The 19,655-nt window shown below is 37.0% G+C and overlaps 1 long non-coding RNA gene across 1 annotated transcript in view; it reads left to right on the forward strand.

Annotated features, from left to right (window-relative positions):
• Positions 1 to 6,843: 6,843 nt before the first annotated feature.
• Positions 6,844 to 19,655, forward strand: part of LOC147843243 (uncharacterized) — a 36,219-nt gene continuing 23,407 nt past the window's right edge. The window contains exon 1 of the long non-coding RNA XR_015496422.1: positions 6,844 to 7,206. This is a non-coding gene — a long non-coding RNA (uncharacterized LOC147843243). The remainder of the gene's footprint in view (positions 7,207 to 19,655) is intronic.

Below are 19,655 nucleotides of genomic sequence, written 5' to 3' on the forward strand. Positions count from 1 at the left end.
TTGTTTTGCAAGTATATGATCACTAGATGGCGCTCAGTCCATCTTGTATGCTACGAGATTCTGCTTATATACTGAAGCACACTGGGAAAGAAAAACATTAGATCAACTTAAATTGCTTCAAACATTACTTGTTTGTCCTAAAAAGAATTATGTTTTCAACTTAATTTATTACAGATTTCAATAAATTAAGATGAACTTTTTTTTTTATTGTTCACACTATAATAAGGTTTTATTATTCACTGTTTGTGTATGTACTAACATGAACTAATCATGAACAATACTTGTCCAGCATTTATAAATCATTTTGCATCATTTACTATGCATTATTAAAATACAATTTTATGCTTGTTAACATTAGTTAATGCACTGTGAGTTAACATGAACTAACAATGAACGACTTACGATTAACTTTTAACGAACATGAACAAACACTGTAATGCATATTTTGTTCATTGTTCATGTTAGTAAAATCATTAACTAATCTAACCTTATTGTAAAGTGTTACCTTTTTTTAAAGTGTAGCAAGAAGTGTTTAAAGTAACATAAAAATTCAGTCCAAGGCACTCGAAAAATGTGGAAAAAATTATTAAAAATCATCATCTTTTGTTTTTCACTATAGTATTCTAAAGAAACTTCAGACACACCTGATCACAGTCACCCTGATGAAGGCAGTTGTTTGCTAAAACGCGTATTTGCAGTTTTAAGGATTAGCAATGTTAATAATGGCTTTTAAAAAAAATGTCCACATTTTTGAGTGCCCTGGATTGATTTTCGCAGTTTATTCTGATGAATTTCTTACCCAAAGAGCACCGACACACTATTTAAGCTACCCCTGAGCACTTTTGTTTGATTTTGGATTTTTAATGTTTGAAGTAATTTAAGTTGATCCAATGTTTTTTCCTCCAGTGTGCTTAAAGTTTTCTTTGTTTCAATTCATTCAGACCTTTAGTCATTCATTCATAAATGCCATCGCAGAATCAAAACACTGTATAATTCGTCATAGTTTTCATGCACATTTTAATATTGTACACAAAATCAAAAACCTCAAATCTAATACTAAAGCTCTTGTTTGCTTTTATTATTGCTATTTGCACACAGGAGTGTTGTGTTCTCTCTGTTATAATAATCATTCCCACTCAACTGTTCTTTTGTAATATTTGTGTTGCTCTTGTGCCTGATTGGACTTCTTGTGCTATATTGGCACTGAGAGCTGGACGAGTCCTTTGGCCCTCAAAAGTTGCAAAATGTGTAACTTGAGAGCCGCTCACCTCGGCCAGAACCCTGTGCCAACCAACACCTGTTGTCATGGTAACGGGCCTGTGCCAGCACCTGTGCATCGACCAGGCTCAAGGCTCTGTACCTTTTCTACAGCCCTGTGTATGTGAAAGAGAAAGAGAGAGAGAGAGAGAGGGAGGTAGACTGTCCAGGCAATGACATCTTCAACACTTCCATACAGGCCACACAGTTTCGAGTTTATACATTTTTCATTCAACGTTTGAAGTAACTGACAAAAGTTCAATTTATTTGATCAATATTGCAGGAAAAAAAGAACTGTAAATGATTATTACACTTTAAAGTTTATATTACACACACACACACACATGTATATAAAGTTATTTTATATATATATATTTATTACGGTATTGACGGAATTAAAAAATCCATGTCGTGCCGCAATGTCACACGGGTGATGACTATGACACCGGTGTACCGCCCACCCCTAATATATATATATATATATATATATATATATATATATATATATATATATATATATATATATATATGTATGTGTGTGTGTGTGTGTGTGTGTATGTATATATATATATATATATATATATATATATATGTATGTATATATATATATATATATATATATATATATATATATATATATATATATATATATATATATATATTAGGGGTGGGCGGTACACCGGTGTCATAGTCATCACCGGTGTGACATTGCGGCACGACATGGATTTTTTTAATCCGTCAATACCGTAAAAATTCAATTAATCAATTATATGTGCCTGAAATTTAAGCTATGTGACCTCATACTATATTTGGAAGCATCTGTGTGACTGCATATAATGGTTGTAGTGCGACCTGTTTTGGTTTTTTTCTAAAAATGTGCTGAATCGCTCTTCCCTGCCGCTATATTGGTTCATATTAGCTGTCAATCACTCAAGACTTTACGTTGTCAGATGACAGAGAGCTTTTGTGACTGCCGGGAATGTCAACGGCAGAAGCGTGTCAAGTACACAGGTTTGCAAACCTAGTTCTAATATTAACAATAAAGGCGCAAATGAGAGCGATCATGCCCAAAACCGGCGCGTCCATAGAGGCGACCCAGGCGGCCGCGGTTTAAGAGTGGCAGAAGTGAGACTTCTCTTACTTTCTTTTGTCGTTCTTTCTTGAGATGTGTATTATTTTGCTATTTTGTTACTGATGACTGCTTTGCAGCTCTCAGCCTTGAATTGAATGATTTATTATAGTCGTTTGTTTGTTTAGTAATATTATTTATTAAATTGACATGCATATAAAAACAATAGTGGAAAATAAATATTTCTTAATTTTTATGCAAACCATACATTTATTTTTTATAAAGTAACAGACTTTTTATTGCAGATAACTCACATTCAAGCACATTCAAGGCAGCATGATAATGAGAAATGTAGTTCATTGTTAGTTTTATTGTCATTTCCTCAGCCTTAGTTAGTTGTTTCTGGTTTTGTTAGTCCTAATTGATGTTGTTTTAAAATACAACAAATCCCTTAAAATACAATTTCCAGTGGTGCTCATTCTTTTTTGTATGATGCTTCTAAATTTTAAAAGTTGGGAGTTTGTGTTACCAAGTAAAAAAGTTATTTCAAGCCCTGTTACTATATATCTTGTTGTAAATAAAAAAGTAAAACATTCTTATCAGCTTTGCCAATTGTAGGTAAAAGGGAAGTGGCCATTAAATGACTAGTGAAACATTGTGAAGAAATGTCGGGCCTTAAGCCTATACTATCTGAAAAGAAATGAGTGGAGTGTCAGAACCAGACGGAGAGACAGAGGCCGCTGTTGAGGAAACTGCAGCAGGGCACTGACATGGAGCTAGATGGCTACCTGCTAATGGTAACGGTTGACAGTGACTCTGATCCACTGGAGTGGTGGCGTCTCCAATGTTCCCACTTCCCGCGCATTAGACGTCTGGCAAAAAAAAATACTTAAGCACCCCAGCCACAAGCTCACCCTCCGAGTGTGCATTCAGCATAGGGGGCAATATTGTAACAAGCTGCAGGGCATCACTGAAGCCAAAAAAATGTTGACAGGGTGTTCCTGGCAAAGAACTTGAATGTCTAGTTTCATCAGAGTTCAGATGAGTTAGTTTTTGTGAAAATTACACATTATTACACTGTCCTTGTGTTATTCCACTGCTAATTTTTGTTTTGTTGTACACTGTTAAGTAAGACTTTAGGTTTTTGGCAAAATAAATATGTTGAGAATGCATAATACTCTCCCATCTTTTTTTTTTTTTTAGATACCTACCATTTACTTATATTATAAAAATATTAACTTTATTCACATACTAAAGTGACAGGACAGGTTACTCCTCCCAAAATGTACCAAAAAAAAAAAGCTTATTATACCATGATATTATTATTATTTTTAATGCTTTTTTGTGTAAATTAATATACTACTATTCAAACAAATGTATGTACAGTTGAAGTCAGAATTATTAGCCCCCTAAATTATTAGCTCCCCTGTTTATTTTTTCCCCAATTTCTGTTTAACGGAGAGAAGATTTTTTTAAATACATTTTTAAATATAATGGTGTAAAAATGGTGTAAAATGGTGTTTAAACAATTTAAAACTGCTTGCATTCCTGTCGAAATAAAACAAATAAGATTATTAGAAATATATTTATAATATATTTATTTAAAAAATATTATCAGACATACTGTGAAAAATTCCTTGCTCTGTTAAACATCGTTAAACATCAGGTGGGCTAATAATTCTGACTTCAACTATATATATTTTTACATTTTTTTATTTTTATATGTTATTGAATTAAAATGTAATGTCTTTAAATCAAAGAACACTACCCCACAAAATAAGGGTGTCCAATGATGGGTTAATTAGTGTTTAGTCTCAAAAAAGTATATAATAATTAAGCATCAATAATACTATATAATATCTGAACACCAAATCTGCATTTTGGAATGATTTAAACACTTGTTTTACGTTAACGTTTAACATTACCATTTTAACATTAACATAATCAAACATGAACAGCTAGTTTAGCTATTCTAAACTGTAATCCCAGCAGGAACACAATATCACAAGTTGATATTAGGTTAGATTTAGGTTGTGATGTTAGATGACCAAAATTCAATGTCTAAACAGCGTCTAAGGGCAACGTTATTGTCACATCCAATAACAACGCTGAACAATGTTGATATTTGGTTGATTTGAGGTTGTGTTAAAAAATCAAATACTGATATGAAATAATGACATTTGTTCTTCAGGTATGGTAACCAAAATTTTAAGTTCTGATAAACGTCATAGGTAATGTCCACACAATGTCAAGCTAAAACATCATTAGACGTTAATATTTGGTTGATTTTTATGTTGTGTTGGAAAGTGACCAAAATCCAACGTCGAGCTAACATCTTAAACCAATGCCACGTTGACGTCAAATACTGACATTATTTCTTCAGGTATGGCAACCTAAATCCAACATCTGATAGACATCATTGATAACATCCACAAAACGTCAAGCTGTAACATCATTAGATGTTGATATTTGGTTGATTTTAGGTTGTGTTGGAAAGTAACCAAAATCCAACGTCGAGGCAACATCCTAAACTAATGTCATATTCATGTCAATTACTGACATTAATTCATCAGGTATGGCAACCTAAATCCAACATCTGATAGATGACAGTGGTAACGCCACACACCATCAAGCTGTTACATAATTAAACGTTGATATTTAGTTGATTTTAGGTTGTGTTGGAAAGTGACTAGTATCAAACGTCGAGCCAACATCTTACGCCAACGTCATATTGATGTCAAATACTGACATTTATTTATCAGCTATGGCAACAAAAATCCAATGTCTGGTAGACATCATATTGATAATGTCCACACAACATCAAGCTGTTACCTTATTAGACATTGATATTTTGTTGATTTTTAGGTTGTGTTGGAAAGTAACCAAAATCCAACGTCGAGCCAATATCTTAAACCAATGTCATGTTGACGTCAAATACTGACATTAATTCTTCAGGTATGGCAACCTTAATTCAACATCTAAAAGACATCTTTGGTAACGCCCACAAAGCATCAAGCTGTAACATCATTAGATGTTGATATTTGGTTGATTTTAGGTTGTGCTGGAAAGTGATCAAAATCCAACGTCAAGGTAATATCTTAAATGTCATTTTGATGTCAAATACTGACATTAATTCATAAGATATGGCAACCTAAATCCAACATCTGATAGATGACATAGTGGTAACGCCACACACCATCAAGCTGTTAATTAATTAAAATATTTAATTAATACATAATTAAACATTGATATTTAGTTGATTTTAGGTTGTGTTGGAAAGTAAATCCAACGTCAAGCAAACATATTGATGTCAAATACTGACATTTATTCATCAAGTATGGCAACCAAAATCTAATGTCTGATATACGTCATAATTGTAACATCTACACAACGCCCCGTTTTAACATCATTAAACTTTGATATTAAGTTTATTTTAGGTTTTATTGGAAAGTGACCAGAATCCAATGTCGAGTCAAAATCTTACACCAACATCATATTGATGTCAAATACTGACATTTATTCATAAGATATGGCAACCAAAATCTAATGTCTGATAGATGTCATAGTGCTAACGTCCACACAACATCAAAATGTAACATTTTTAGATGTTGATATTTAGTTGATTATGGTTTAACATTGACATCAGCCTGATGTTGGGTTCTGACATTAACCCAATTTTCTTTTCCAAACAAAATAGTTTCAGAACAGTATCGTTTTTGCTCTATTTTAGACCCGATAAATGCAGCTTTGGTGAGCATGCACAAAAGTCTGAATTACTCCAATTGCTAGAATATATGCTTCTTTCGTATAGTGTATACTGCATGCTTTATAGATTTTCTACTAAAAACTACTTTTTTGTGCTGTCAAAGACATTGTGCCTGTAAAAATGAATGCATTCAAGAAAAGAACAGAGAAACAACAGAGGGGGTTTACTAGAGGATGCAGAGTCCTCCGTCCCGCGAGACCGGCCGCATATCCAAGAACTGACATAATATCTCCTCACTACCACAAAGAGCACATTGCTAACCCTCAGCCGAGAGCCTGCCAGCGCAGCAGCTGCCAAACGCAATAACACTTCACCCCCCTACACACACCCCCCATTAACTCAACCAGCTCTATTGTTTATGAGACGTTGTTATTGTTGGTCACCATTCAAAAAAACAAAAGGAGAACTTGAGGGCCACGTCCATGCGGCCGACCAGAAGTGAAGAGAGAAGGAGCAGAGACGGAGAAAATCACTAAAATTCCTCTCATTCCTCCCACCGTGTTTTCCAGATTCCTGAAACGACGACAAGGCCTTGAATGCGAGCAGAGGCCGCCACAATGGGGAAATGTCAAAAAAAAGTGTGTCGGAGTAGCATTCCTGAAGTTCCCCGACAGGCCTCTAAACCTGAAGCATTGAGATGTGCAGCATGTTGAGCACACACTTTTAATCTGGTTTAGTTGTGAAAGGGTTAAAGACTTGCAGCAGGGAGTCAGATGGCTGTTTCATAAGTCACTGTCTCTGTTAAGGCTCTATTGTACAGCTGTCCACAGATTGTACCGCTGATATGAACTCGATAGAGAGAGGGAAACAAACTTGAAGCCTCTTTTGCACTTTTCTAGTTGTTGGGGTTTTTCAGCAGCAATGGGACAGGAAGTGATGCTCCAGCCAGAGCTATTGGGAAATGGCAGAAATGGCTTCCAAATAAGTGCACGGACTACAGACAGAAGCAAAATCGGACATGAATAGAGTATATAGAGCTTAGTAGCTTTATTTATCAGGGGTCGCCACAACGAAATGAACCACCAAAATTCCAGTATGTTTTACACAACTCAAGCTCATTCTGAAAACGTAGTCCTGTGGACATTTCTGGAGACTGCGAAACACATCTTGGGAGGTACGTATGGCTGCATTTCATTTTTTTTAAGCGAACGCTACGGGGCGGTGTGACGCCGTTCCCTTTTGCGCTTGCCGGCTGACCGCTTACCTCCTTGTGGAGGGCTTTCCTGCCGCATTCAGTTTGTCCAGTCAGCTCATCGTGTGCATCGGCGGACTTCACATGCAGAGAGGAGGAGTTAACAAAGGCGTCCAGGTTCGAGTTCGGAGAACAGCGGTTCCAGAAATCAGGTAAGACAAAAACAGAATCCAAATAAATAAAGCGAACGAGTTCATAACAGGGTGAGAACGAGGTGAAATTCGAAAATGTGGTAAAAAAAAAAAAAACAGACGAGGGCTTTTCTTTTTCTAGACGGCTTTTCTAAATTGTTGCTCCGGTTTAGGGAAGTGAGTGGGCGGGCGGGTCAATTGGTAAAACTAGTTGGGTTCAGGGAAGGAGAAGGGTGGGTAAGCTGATTGCGCAGTCAATCATTCTGTCAGTCAGACAGCGGCCTCTGATGGGTTGATGCGAGAACAGCGCGGGCGCGAAGACACTCACGTGAGACGTTCGAGATACAAAAAAGCGAGCACAGCGGCCTCTCGCGGAAAACAAAAAGTGCACAAATACGTACCTCCCGGGACGTATTTCGCGGTCTCCAGAAACGTCCGCTGGACTACGTTTTCAGAATGAGCCAGGGTTGGTTTTACACAGCCGATTCCCCTTCCAGCTGCAAAACAGTAGTGGGAACCATCCATACACACTCATTCACACACATACACTACGGAACATTTCATTCATTAATTTTCTTCTCGTGTAGTCCCTTTATTTATCTGGGGTCGCCACAGTGGAAATAACCACCAACTTATTCAGCATATGTTTTACGCAGCGGATGCCCTTCCAGCTTCAACCCATCACTGGAAAACACCCATACACATTCATACACATAAACAGACAATTTAGTTTACTCAATTCACCTATACCACATGTTTGTTTTTTATTTTTTTATTTTAGACTTGTCTGGGAAACCAGAGCACCCTGAGGAAAACCATGCCAACACAGGGAGAACATGCAAACTCGCCCAAGACTAGAAATGCCAAAAAGCAGAAATGCCAACTAGCCCAATCGGGACTTGAATCAACGACCTTCTTGCTGTGAGGTAACAGTGCTAACTACTGAGCCACACCGTCACCGTAAAATGAAGGATTTTTGTTTATTTTATAAACAAAACAAAAATCCAGATCAAAGAGGATCTATCATAGAAGTATACTTTAGTTACTCTTGCAATTAAGAAGTTTTTTTTAGATTGTGAAAGTAAAGTAGTAAATCTCATGAGGACGGGTTCTTTTATAGGGAAGGTAAATGGCAAGATAACACCAGCAGGGGTTACTCATTTTTTTAGTAAATAATAAACAGTTAGGCCCAATCCCCTTCCCCTTACCCCTCGTTTTGCACGTTCCTGCCAAGGGGTAGGGGTATCCTAATTCTCTTTAGCTTGAAGGCGTAGGGCTAAGGGGAAGGGGTGAATAGCCCTTCAAACAAAGAATTTTTAGGACCACACTCGAAAACAAGGGATAAGAAAATTTAACAGAACACACCAGCCACAACAGCAGGATCCCTGCACCTGGAGGTAAGGAGATCCACAATTTAAAATTTTTTGTCACTATTACAAATTTTTATGACAAACAAACACATTTTAATATGTTCATAACCGCGTTCATATTTTACCGTCATGCTCATGTATAGCAGTCCAACAACATTCTGACACTCAATGACACTGGAATACCCTATCAGTAAAGTCTAGTGGCTGGGAATGGGCTTTTTAACAGTGTCTGCTATTACTGTATGTTAATATTGTTTTTGTGTGTTTACATAGATGAATATGGCCACTGTGTAAATACACAGTACAGTTGCGAACTTATTGCCACATTAGATCATTATGATAACATAATATATGCCTTCAGTGATTTTCTTAAGATAAATACCAAAAAATAACGCAACTGGAATCACTACAGCAGCCACAATCATCTGATCTCATATAAAGCAAGAGATTGCGATGACATATAATGATGTGTGCAGGTGCTGTAGTGCTGTCCCAATTCTTAGGGGTAGATTTTAAAGCATTTCCCCTTAACCCTCAATTGTAAGGGCTAAGGGGATGGGGTAGGGATACAAAAATAGAATTGGGATTGGCCCTAATTTTGTTAATAGCGTCAGTAATACCAGAAATTATTGTATTATTTGGAGAGGAAGAGAGACTGTATTAAGCAGCAGTCACACAGCACTTTTCGCCCCTTAGACTTCCATTCATAAGCACACGAATACAGCAGACTGGAAGCGCAAGCTCGTGCAACAAGTTTTGCAGTTTGCTGCGTTGCAAAGTTCAAGTGTTTTTACCAGCCTGATCTCATGAGGAAATGTACGTATTTTACTTTCTGTCAGTTTAGTGGCTAATTTGTAGTCGTGGGCCCTGTCAATAATCCCTGCAAGGGGGGGGGGGGGGTTGGGGGGGGGGTGGGGGGGCACATTTTGCGCTATGCTACTGGTGTGTGTGTGTGGTGAATGCACATAACCTGGAGCTTTTGTAATCTCACTAGCCCGGATGTATTTTTTGTAGTCCCCAAACTTTGTTTGCTGTAGGCTTTGCTAAGCTAACTCTGTAAAAGCAAATGTCCCCCTTTGCATTGAAGTTTGAGCATCTTACATTTAGAGATTTTGTTTATGTTCACACAGCTACATTTCACATTAACTAAAGTTTAAGGCCCCGTTTACACTAGTGCGTTTTAGTTTTAAAACGGCGTTGTAGAATGAAAACGATCCGCGTCCACACTCGCGTTTTACCCAGCGTTTCTGAACTGCTCTCCGTCCACACCAAAACGCTGAAAACGCACATCACGTGACCACACACACACACACTCTCGGGCAAGCGCTCCAACATTTCTACCCAGATGAGAGCTCTGCTTGTCGGACTGCTCATCAAGCATCTCCTGCTGGATCTAATCTCACTATATTTGCTGAACGTGATATTTCATTCATGTTGTTGTCTTTATCTAACGACATAGGCCAAATCCCTGACTTTGGTCATTGGAATCTATTAAGTTACTTGTTCACGGGTAACATGTTTTGGTTAAGCGCAAAGATAAGTTAATGATTAATCCAGGTACATTGACTGATCGCTTGCCTTTATTTCCTACAATGTATAAACTTATTGTATGTTATACTTTTATAATTATCGATTATTAAAACTGATATTCAGCAAAAGAGAGGGTGCGTTTTGTATTTTCACTGAAATTGAAAGGAGGCAGTTGTTATCGGCTCCGTTTTGTAATAAATATCCACAAAGTGAAGATGACGCTCATATATGCAGCACGGCGCCTCAACATTTCTGCTGTCTGTTAAGTTGCTAATATTAAAAAGAAAATAGGCAGTTCCTTAAATCATGTTTACATTTTATTGTTGAGAAAGTGAAACAACGTAGCCAGGGTGATGTGAAGGAAGTTATAAAGTACACTGTTCCCTTTGAAGATTTACCTGTGTCCTCGGTATGTTTTCCATATCAAACTGAGAAGGGGGAGACTGCAGCCTTGATCAAACTTGCGAAGTCTTAACTTACAAGAAGAGGATGCGAGACTGAACTTTGTGTGGGCTACTTAATATTGAGGAAAAGCCCCAATCAGATAGGCGAACGTTTGCAGCCCCGCCTCCGTTTTCAGATGTCTCCGTCTTTCCCCATCCACACTGAGACGGAGCAGCAGCGTTTTAGAATGAAAACGGCCTCTCCAGCGTTTTCGAAACGCTCCGTTTTCGGCGCTCGAAAACTCCGGCGTAGTGTGGACGGATGGCGTAACCGTAGCAAAACTTATGCGTTTTCAAACTAAAACGCACTAGTGTAAACGGGGCCTAAGATATGATATCGCAGTGGACCAGTCCTTTAAGCAAGTGGTGCATTTACAGAGGTCATGGGATTTAAGAATGGACTATATTTTGTTGTTTGAAAGTGTCTGTGTCTATTGTTTTACTCCAAATGTTGTTGATTTTTTTTTACAATGTTACAGTTCCAAAACCTAAAGTAACCCTTCACTCAATAGTGATAATTCTGTGATTATTTACTCATCCTCCACTTGTTCCAAACCTGTTTGACTTTCTTTCTTCTGTTGAACACAAACAAAGATAAACTAAAGAATGTTTGGAGAAAAGCAGCAGCCACTGACTATAGTATGTTTACACTTTCTTTGCCATTCCAGATGATTTTATTAATAAGTGATTTAAGTCATTGCAGAGATGTATGGATGCAGTCCTCCAGGAGTCATACTGTACATAATATTCATTCTTACTCCACTGCACTATGACTATATTCTACTGCACATTATTTCTGTTCAGTGATGAGACTTTAGTCTAAGCAAAGTCAGACTTTACTGTCCTAATGAAATAATTAATAAATCAAGGCATGATCATATTTTATTGTGGTCAAATAAGCGTAATCTAGAGGCCTTTGCCTTTTTATATAAGCCACTTCTGATACCAAATGATCAACTTAGAAGTCAAGTTATTATTTGTTGTTCATATAAATTGGAAAAGCGACAAGACTTGGGTAAGGTAGTGTATTGTTTCGAAATGTTTATCTGTTATTTCTCTTGGTTGTTAACTTCAATGTGTTTTGTTCATATACAGTTGAAGTCAGAATTATAAGCCCCACTGTAATATTTTTTCCCATTTTCTGTTTAACGGAGAGATGTTTTCAACACATTTATAAACATAATAGTTTTAATAACTCATTTCTAATAGCTGATTTATTTTATCTTTGCCATTATGACAGTAAATAATATTTAACAAAATATTTTTCAAGATACAAGTAACATTTAAAGGCTTAACTAGGTTAATTAGATTAACTAGGCAGGTTAGGGTAATTAGGCAAGTCATTCTATAACAGTGGTTTGTTTTGTAGACAATCAAAAAATATTGCTTATGTTAGTATTGGTTTAAAAAAAAAAGCTTGCTTTAATTCTAGCCAAAATAAAACAAATAAGAATCTCTCCAGAAGAAAATATATTATAGGAAATACTGTGGAAACTTCCTTGCTCTGTTAAACATTATTTGGGAAATCTTTAAAAAAAGAAAACAAATCACAGGAGGGTAAATAATTTTGACTTCAACTGTATGTAGTTTGATTGATTTAACAAAACTTTGGTCAGTCTTGAAGTCTTGGACTCTTGAAACTCTTATACTGCATGTATCATATTGATTAAATGAACGGCCTTGGAATGGAAGATAGCCATTCAAACGATCTGTGGTTTTATAAAGAAGTGTTTTCTTGGCCACCACTCTTGGCTGTCAGCTAAATAGGACAATGTGAATTTAATATGGGCCTTCAGATTTGTATCAGTGGGGTAATAAACTGTGAGGGTCTGTTGCCTCAGGATACATTTCCTTCCAGCCTGGCTCAAGGTGCTCTTGTAAGCAAACTCCTATTAACAGCTAACAATTTCAACCTTGAAAACCCCACAAATCCATATCAAAGAGCTGCTACGCAATAAATCTGTCCTTAAAGACTTTAATCTCTCAGAATTCCTGGAGTGGATTTTCAGAATTGGCCTCAAGAGCTAAATAACAATAAACACAGAATATATCAGATGTCTAGGTGAAAATGTGGATGTTTGACGTGGAGGAAAAATGAATTGACCTCAATATGAATTTTGCACATTTAAATAAATACTCAGAGATGCTCAAATATGCCCAACATCTGTACACAGGAAATTGTTAAAAATTTCAGTATTGGACAACAGTGTGTTTTCATTGGTCGCTTGTTGAGTTATTGAACAAGAATAAACTGGATTTTATTGCACATATGATCTCCCACATTGCATGTGTGGAAAGTAAATATTTAAACCACACAATCCTGTCAGTTTAGGAGCTAAGTAATCGAACCCTTAGCCATTTGATTATTAATTTTATTACAATACAGTTTATTCCTGGACTGCATTATCCACTAATACAGCCTACAAATTATACCATCAGGAAAAATACTGTAGTAAATACTGCAGTGTTTTTGAAGCTTTACAAATTTGTTACAGCTCATTTTTAAATATTTTTTTTTCTAAAAGCATAATTTAACTTTTGTTCAAACTTTAACATTTTATTTAAAGGGCCATGAAACCCCCTCGTTTCAGCAGGGTGTTTTCACACCTCTACTTTGGAAAAAGTCAGAAAAGTGGGCGTGTCCAGCTCTGTTTAGGGGGGAGTGTCGGAGGAAGCAAAGTTGGATGGTGTGGGAGTGTCTATTTGGGCACGCGCGAGTTTCAGAGTCAAAATACACACACACACACAGGAGAAAGTGATGGTGTTTAACCTACATGGACATCTGTAGTCGAATTATTTGCCAAATTATTAAATGGTGGACATTAACTGCAGTTTGGCTCTTTCATTCAGGGAATTCATTCATGCCCCTCGCGACAAACGAGATATTTGATTCGAGGAACTGCTCTAAGCGTGTATTTTTCATGCAATGTTTGATACCGCACGGCGAATGAGAGAAAAAAAAACCTACGCATGTCCCGCAAACTTAGATGCACACGGCAGGTAGCGTCAGAAAGCCGTGTGTGTTATTCCGGTCACAAAATGCGGTGAAACCCCTATACGAGGTTAAAGTTTGGTTGTGGTGCTAACATGTTTACACTCGGTGCAATAGTTAACTTAGTTCGATACGAACAAACTGAATAAACAAAGAGCGCTGGTCGCTCACTTACCAAATCTGTAGAGACAGGACAATCACCAGCAACTAGAGCCGCGTCTTTATGAAGAGAAGACTACAAGCGAATCCAGATCTCAGCGTTTGCAGATGAGAACAGCTCTCAGGTAAACAATGTTTCTCTGAGCTCTCACAAAGAGAGAAACGAAACTTAACTGCAGCAAACTATAAAAGCAACACTTCAAGCTTGTTTTGCCAATACAACGTGGTGTGTCGGTCGTCTAAACACTGTGACAGTAACGAATAATAATGAAGTTGCACAATAGAGCGCGCTGATTGGTTTGAACCGAGCCTTACTCATGCATTAATGCATCACACTGTAAGACTCTTGCACAGACGTCCAGTCTGCACGCTGGAATACAAAGCTATTATCTCATAGCCGTGACGCAGCTTCAAAAATTTGTTTCAAACCGGAAGTACGAATTTGCTTGAAATAATGCAAAAACAACAAATTTACACTTTTTAGTGAAATATAGGTGTCCTAATAGTGTTTTTAGCAGTGTGGGACACATATACGACTGTCAACAGCTCAAAAAATGTGTTTTGGTGTTTCGTGACCCTTTAATGTACATCAAAAATCATAATCAAAATCAGAAGTCAAAATATTTGGCGGTATATTTAGTTGTTGTCATGATCGCCAGCAATTTAATCCTTACAGATTGTTTGTAACTTTACAGATCGTATAGAACTACAAATCCACCGATATATGGACTACCAGATCCAGTCATACACCACACACTTAACACCTGTTCCAGATACTCATTGATTAGACTCAAGCCTGGTTTATAGTCAACATGTCCTGTCATGGACCGCACTCCATTCAGCTTAAACACTCCCAAGACACTCCAGGACACAGTTGAATCACTTCCGTAAAGTTTACTGAGAATATTGTGAAACTGCAATACGATGCAAATAAGATATGGGTTAGTATTAAATTTATTTTGTTGGTCCGTTTGTTGAATTTAAGTTACATTGCATCTACATGCCAACTTATTTTCATTATTATATAAGTAGACTGTAAGGTTGGGGTTGGGGTTAGTGTAAGTTGACATGTGCTTGCAAAGTTTCTTATAGTCAGTTAATTGTCTGTTGAAGGAGCAGTATCAACTGATATCAAGTAAACAATCTACTAAAACTCAAATGGACCATCAAAATTAAGTGTTACCTTTTTTGAGTGTATTTACTGTAAATGACCAACGTATATATATATATATATATATATATATATATATATATATATATATATATATATATATATATATATATATATATATATATATTTAAATGACCAACGTATATATATATTTAAAAGTAAGTACCATAGACTACAAATGCAACCACGGTCTCCTATGACTTTTCATTAGAGAGCACCGGTTGACAGCACAATATACGGCCTGGCAGGGACTGTGGATTCTGGGAAAAGACGTGGAAGTTTGGAAGAAGTAATGGAACACAGTGCTGTCCACTGCTGGCTTTCCAGACCCGTTCATACGCGCTCCATCATGAGGTTTGCTGTGGAGAAACGAACCTTTAAAAGCACTGCAGAAACCTGTGTAGTGGTCAGAATAAAGGCTGAATTGTGTATGCCGGTATTTTCCTCTTGCCTTTTATTAATGATGGAGGTTGACTTTTAAGATTATAGCCATTGGAATAACAAGGAAATTCTGAAAAATGAAAATGTTGATTAGTCCTAAAGCTTTTCCTGTCTCATGGTCAAATTTAACTTGAGGATCTGTGATTTAGAAAGGTTTTTTTTCCAACTGGTAAATAAACAAAAACAAACTGCAGCACATACAAAAAGGACATTTTACTTGTATTTCTGTATTCTTCAACATAAAAGTATTGATGCAAATATCTCTTATAATGCTCAATTGCCTTTTACTCATAAAGGTAACATTTATTTGATAAATATTATGTCTTAACCTAAAATATTATTAAATCAGATTAGATTAAAATGTTGTTGTTATTAAGAATATTATAATGAAGCAGTGGGCGACACGGTGGAGCAGTGGGTAGCACGAGGTTACTGGTTCGAGCCTCAGCTGGGTCAGTTGGAGTTTTTGTGTGGAGTTTGCATGTTCTCCTCGTGTTTGTGTGGGTTTCCTCCAGGTTCTCCGGTTTCCCTCACAGTCCAAACACATGCGCTATAGTTCAATTGATTAACTAAAATGGCTGTAGTGTATGTGTCAGAATGAGAGTGTATGTAGGTGTTTTCCAGTGCTGGGTTGTGGCTGGAAGGGCATATGCCGTTTAAAACATCTCTAAATCATAACATTTTCATTTTGTGCACTATGTTGTAATGAATACTATTATTTATACCATTTAAAATGACAATAATTCAAAAGTGCAGAAAAACAAAGACAACAAAGTTCTACACTCGAAAACATTGTTGCCTGTTTAAACTACTAGAAGCAACACATTTGTTGAGATTTTGTTGGGAAAACTTAATGTTTTTTTCATCTTTAATTGACTTAAATTTGTTAAATCTGTAAACTTAATCGATTTGTGTTGGGACAACATGAAGAAATTGTGCAGAGCCTTGCTCTTTGTACAGTGTACCGACTAAAAGTAGATAAAAACAAAACAACTAAACCTGAAAATTGGTGATAAAGTGACAATAATTGTCAACAGATTAGCATCAGCCGCAATCAGAACATTGATTTGGCATTTCTGTCTCACCTGAGAACTTTAAACTTTAGTCTGTAAAACATTTTTTTAAAATGCTGATTGTGATTGATCACAAAAGATTAAGATGTCAACTATTAGTCTATTGCCGATTTCAGACTACAGCATTTTTAAAGTAGTCATGTCACAGATGCTTTCACACTGCATGACTATCTGAGCTAGCGTTTCATCGCTGCTTTGTTTACGCTGCAAGATGGAAAGATGACATGGGGTTTCACATTGCATGACTTTACAATAGGAAGAATCGGCAACAACTTGGGCTTTAGTGGGGTTAAAATATACTTATTTTGCTCACCTGGGTTTGAAGGGAATTAGCAATTTCCTTAACTTTACTTTCTTTTTCGAACTGGATGTGGTATTTCTCGGGTGCTCCTATTTCTTAGGTTCAAATAGAGAGAAAAGAAGCACTTCCCATAAACTTCCGCTGACCTGCAGATATCCACACTAGTGGATGCTGCTCTCTTATTGGCTGTAGGTGATTGCTGATGTTATTTTCAATCAGAAGCCATTTTACACAGCATGATTTTGAATCGCCAACAGCTTGTAATAAGTGAGCAGAATTACAAGGTTCTATTTGCATTCTGAATGATTTTGAGATATTGAGCTTCAAAGTTTTTGCATTCCAATGCAAACAGTATGTGTATAAAAACTCAATTTTGACAAAAATGTCAGATTTATTTATTTATACTTATAATTCTAAGGCAGGGGTCACCAACCCTGTTCCTGGAGAGCTACCTTCCTGCACTTTTCAGTTGCAACCCTGACCAAACACACCTGTTTGTAATTATCAAGTGCTGTTTAGGTACTATTAATTGGTTCAGGTGTGTTTGATCAGGGTTGGGACTGAATTCTGCAGGAAGGTAGCTAGCTCTCCAGAAACAGGGTTGGTGATCCCTGTTCTAAGGTGACGATTTATCATGCCAAATATTTCACATGTGTTAGCGACTCATCTGTGATTCTCTCAGATTTTGTCTTTGATAGTTCACATTGTGTGATTGTCACTCATGTGAATAAGCACTGATTTGCCTGTGATTTTAGACATTTGACTGGGATTTCTCAAAACCAGTCTGGGAGTCAAAATCGGGGCTAAAATCAGTCTGAACTTAGTATTAGAGTTTTTGATGTAAAGAAAAAAAAAACTGTTAAGAGTGGGAATGTTGTTTAAGTCTCTATGGAAGATGGGATCAGTAGCTAGAATGGTGTTTTATTTTTACTGGAGGGACCATACCACTAACTTTGTAATATATTTGTCTGACAACTTTGGTTGTTTTGCTTGGAATTTCAGATTGACAAGCACTAACACTAGCGCTGCAAATTCCTGAGCTCGTTATATGGAATTTCATTTGAAATGCCGCTCGCAAGTGAAAGCCTATAATTACAGTCATGTTTGGTAGAGGCTTTAATTCCTGTCTTGAGACGCAGCCTTCCCCCAATATACAGCTATAAATGTCAGTCCATACAGGCTGATTACATGAGCACTCAATGGTAAATAGATTGTGTGATGCCAAAGTGCAAATATACAGTGCAGTTATAAAAATTCTTGGCCGGATGAATTAATGAATAAATCACATGTGCACTTTTTCTCTGAACATGTCACTATATGGCAGGTTGGTGAAATTGGCTTTTGGGCCCTCATGTGGGTTTTAGAGACTGACCGTCCTCCATCCTCTTCAGCCTTTGCGGCCTAAACTGGGAGCGCGTGTTTTGCGAGGCTGGCCGAAAACCAAACCCCAAGTCTATACAGCCTCTGGCAGCGTACAGATTAAGACTGTAATTATAGATCTGGGTTTGGACTGGGCTTTGTTTGAGAAAATGGAGGGAGGCTGGTGGGGTGGGTGATGTCATCTCTGGTTTAGAGCCGCACAGCCTGGGATCACAGCACTGGTGTTGGTTTACTGTGCTCTGTGTGGACGATGAGAGAGGGAGAGAGGGAGAGAGGGACACTTTAAATAGATCTAAACTGAACTAATAGAGTTTATTATCAGGGTGATTTATGTGTTTGTATGAAACATCACTCATTACAACAAACCTATAGCTCTAACATAAACCCTTAAAGTCCACATGACATCAAAACTAACCATATTGATTTTGTTAGCTCACATTGCTAGTTTTGTGGTGAACGATTCATCCGAGCATGTCATTAAGGGGAAAAAAAACTTTGTGCTTGTAATCTAAAGTTAAAATCTGAAAAAGTACTTCCTGTTTGTTTTCAGTTAAATTCTCAGATAACATGATTTTGAGGTAATGGGCAGGGCTAACACACTTAACCACGCCCCTGCAACTGTCAGTGTTGACAGCAAACAGAAAGGGTGAGGAGTAAATGTCTGTTAGGCTGTAATAACAATCATAAAATCCCTTTCACTCATCTTTCTGAATGAAATGCCTACTTTACAACTATTCAGCTCACAGTAGAAAAAAAAACAGTAAAAATGTGTGTATGTACAGATTTTAAGAAAATTAATAATTTTTAACGTTTCATAGTGGCAGATACTAGCTTTTTTTGTTTTGTTTTTACTATCTTTGAATATTGTGTTTCTTTTGCATTAACTGTATTGCTAAAAATGTTTAATACCTGTTCATTTTTATGAGTTTTAAGTGCACTTAAATGTTGCACATTAGCAAAACTGAAAATGATTAAAAATCTAATGTGACATTGGTCAATCATCAGCTTTGTGTGTCCTAGTATTATAAATGTTGTTTCCTACTGGATCACTTGTTTTTACCTTCATCCTTTGCTTCTTCATCCACTGGTGCTGTAAGACATTCCACATAGCAAAATTTCTCTGGCCCAGATCTGGCCCACATGCTGCAGTGAATTACGGTACATGATTGGACCAGGTCTGGCTTCAATACAAAAGCCAAAAATGGACCATATTTGGGCCAAGCCTCAGCCAAGTTAATAACCCAGATCTGGGCCAGAAATGCTGGTGTCACAGCTGCAATTAAATTGATAAACCCATGAAGCATTGGTCTTTAGGCACACTATGGGCATGTTTTTTTCTCAAAGGGTTCTGATTGGTAGAATCTTTTTCTTTACTCAAAA

The sequence above is a fragment of the Danio rerio genome, chromosome 7 (genome assembly GCF_052040795.2).
Source record: "Danio rerio strain M-AB ecotype USA chromosome 7, GRCz13ab, whole genome shotgun sequence".
NCBI lineage: Eukaryota > Metazoa > Chordata > Actinopteri > Cypriniformes > Danionidae > Danio > Danio rerio.